Source organism: Belonocnema kinseyi, chromosome 2, assembly GCF_010883055.1.
Source record: "Belonocnema kinseyi isolate 2016_QV_RU_SX_M_011 chromosome 2, B_treatae_v1, whole genome shotgun sequence".
In the NCBI taxonomy this organism is placed as follows: domain Eukaryota; kingdom Metazoa; phylum Arthropoda; class Insecta; order Hymenoptera; family Cynipidae; genus Belonocnema; species Belonocnema kinseyi.
The window spans coordinates 58,418,546-58,422,107 of NC_046658.1; positions in this window are offsets into that span (position 1 = coordinate 58,418,546).

The following is a 3,562-nucleotide window of genomic DNA, read 5'->3' on the forward strand; positions in this document are numbered from 1 at the left end:
GTCGAAATTAAGCCCAATCGTCTCAGTGGAAGCATCCTGAGTCTCCAAGACCGAAAAAAGCACGTCAACTTCGGTCAAATGTGAAGGTTTTGCTCACTGTCTTCTTTGATTACCGTGGCGTAGTGCATCAGGAATTCTTACCACAACGCCTTACGGTCAATAAGGAGTATTACCTTGAAGTTATGCGCCGTTTGCGAGAGGCGATACGCAAAAAACGTCCAGAACTTTGGAAAAACAATTCGTGGCTTTTGCATCAAGATAATGCACCTGCTCATTCATCGTTGCTTGTGAAAGATTTTCTGACCAAAAACAGCACCACAGTCATGCCTCAGCCTCCATATTCACCGGATTTGGCCCCCAATGACTTTTTTCTTTTCCCAAAAATGAAGAGAACCATGAAAGGACATCGATTTTCAACGATTGAGGAGATAAAAACTGCATCGCTGAAAGAACTCAAGACTATACCACAAAATGATTATCAGAAGTGCTTCGATGATTGGAAAAAGCGTTGGCACAAGTGTATTATGTTTGAGGGGGATTACTTTGAAGGGGACAACATAAATATTGAGGAATAAATTAATATTTTTTGAGAAAACCATAAAGTCACCTTATTTTTTTAACACACCTCGTATACCCCTGAATGAGGATCAAGATCTTGCCAGCCGAAAATCTGGTTCTAAGGTTTTTTGGGCCATTCTAAACATTATTTAGAAACTTTTGAGGATGCTGGAGAGCCTGCAATGAGGCTTAAATTCTGATGTACTCACTTTTATGGTTAGTGCTTATTTAGTGCATTTTATCATCACTTTAGGGTAACGCGTAGTTTTTTAATGTTAATGGATGATTTTGGAAAATTTATTTTGGGGGCGTTGCAGAGCCTAAAATGAGCCTTTAACCCTCAGGGTATGGTCTGGGTTAGTGTAACCCGAGCGAATTTTCAAAGTAGTGCCACTTTGGAAGAAGTCGATGTTGGGAATCTGTACCGGGGGGGACATCTGAGGTGCGAACATTTGGAGCGTCGGTCAGCAGCTTCAGTCTGCGCTTGGTGTACAAATTATAAGTTTGCAGAAATTTGAGTCGGGTCTTTTACACCCAGGGCGTATGGAAGTGACAAAATCCGTTATTTGTAAAAATTAAAAATGGTTTTTTTACAAGCATTTTCTACAGTAGAGCATACTGGTATATATAATTACATTATTTTAGATTTATTTTGATAATATTATATTGAATATAATGATGATCCGTACGAAGCCTAGCACAACTCGCCTGTGAGTGTATGTTATTTCCCGTGAGTTATGCCTATCTATCTAATTTATTGCATTCAGTCAAAAAAATGTAAGCCATTTCTGTTCTTTATTCATGTTATACTCATCAATATGATTTATAACAATAATTTTTTGCATTGTAAAATATATTTCTTTTTACGACATTTATGCTAAATTAATTGCATAATGTTTTATCGCTACACCAAAAAACATTTACTTTCGTAGTGTGAATTTTTTTTATCGAATCGAAAACCCAACGCAGCCATTTTAAAGTACAACATTTCAGCATTTAAAACCTACTTATATACTTTTTTATCTTTTTTCTTTCAAAAAATGTCAAGCTTTTGAAAAAAATGTTTTAATGAAATTTGTTTAAAAATTGTTCATATTATCAAATATAACTTTGTTAGATAAAATAATATCGCAAATCTAATAAAACCATCGTACTTCTAAATAAATTTCCGATTGATTAAAAAAATGGTTTAAATTTACGAATTACAGCCTTATTTATAGTCCGTACCCTGAGGGTTAATTCGGATGTAATCTCTTTTATGATTAGTTCATATTTATTTGTTAGGGTTGTTTTTTATAATAGGGGTTGTTTTTGAAAAATTAGGCCGGGGATTGTGCAAGAACTTAAAATGAGCCCTCAATTCCTCTGAAAGAAAAAATCCGATATAACCAATATTTCGATCATGGTACTGCTACACGCTACATATCGCAAGAATTGCAATATATACCGTAATTCCTGCGCTATATATCGTAATTATCACATTATAATATCGTAAAATCGTGATATCGTACATTGCATTATTATTTTATTATATTAATTATACGAGGGTTCTAGTAGTGGCCAAGCGATGCTAGTGCATTATAATATCCTATAAAGCTCCAGAACCTGCTTGTACGTTATCATACTGCGCTTTATTTCAATACAGAAGTGTTGCGATATCATTGTGCAATATCTTTTTCTCCGTGTAGCTTCACGTAAAGCTGGAATTACCATACTTTTTAAAAAATTTTATATGCAGAGCCCAAAATTTGGCATTTGGGTATTAAATGAGCCTTAAATGAGCCCATAATTATGGCATAGGCCTTACTTTGTTTAGACAACATGATACTTCTAGTTTTACCCACCTGGACTTACACCGCATTGGATTGTAAAATTCGAAGTCCAATATTGTTTGTTTGGTCAAAAAATTGATAACCATACATGTATGTAAACGCTATGAAGAAAGCAATTGCGATTGCACAATATTCTGGCCTACATTGAAAGCTAAACGCTCCAGCATCTAGTCGGAGTATATTAAACTTTTCGAAACATCCTACCTATTTTATTCAGCAGTAGATTTTACTTGACGCAGATCGGTCATGATAGGAAATAAGCAGAAAAAGATTGACACAGAAAGCGTAGAGATCTTCCATTTGAGTCTAGTACGTATATGTAGACGTAGATGCGATTCGTGCCACGTGAAGAAAGTCCTGTTCTCAAACGACATGTATGTATCTTTTTGCTGAACATCTCACGTCCATTTATATCAAGTACTATTGCAAAAAGTCTCCACAGATGGAATTCAACAATGCACGTTGGTAACATGGAATCACATTCACTGCCTCCGCCAGATTGACGTTCGAACCATTAAAATTAACCGTCAACATTTTTCAATCCCCGTTCTTCCTGGTAAAGAAACGATTTTCAGTCCGTATTACTTTAGCCTGCCTAAACCCCCTAAGCCTAGGGTGACGTCACAAATAAGAATACCCCCCCTCTTCAGTCAAATTTATTTTATTTGATAAACATGTGAAATAATAGAGACTTACCAGTCCGAATTCTCTCAATACTAATTTAAATCAGTGGCTCAATTCTAGCTATGAAACAGTTATTTTTCTACTAATGTATCAGTAACAATTACTAATTTGTAAGAACTACCGATTGATAGCTATAATTAAGTCACTAATTAAAATTAGTAAACACTTTAACTGGTTTAAATTTAGAGAAAAGAGTTTCAAGCTAAAAAGTCGATTTTTAGACAACATTTCACTTTTAAACCCAAAAAAATGAATTTAAAATCAAGAAAGATGATTTTTTAACTAAATAGGAGTTGAATTTTCAACAAACGAACGAATTAATTTGAGATCAAACAGCTGCATTTACAACTAAATAATTGAACTTTTTAAACAAATATGATACATTTTTAACGAAATAATTTAATTTTTAACCTAAAATTCTAATTTTGAATCAAATAGTCTAATCCTAACGCCAGAGAAGCGAATTTTTTAGAAGAGAGTTTAATTTT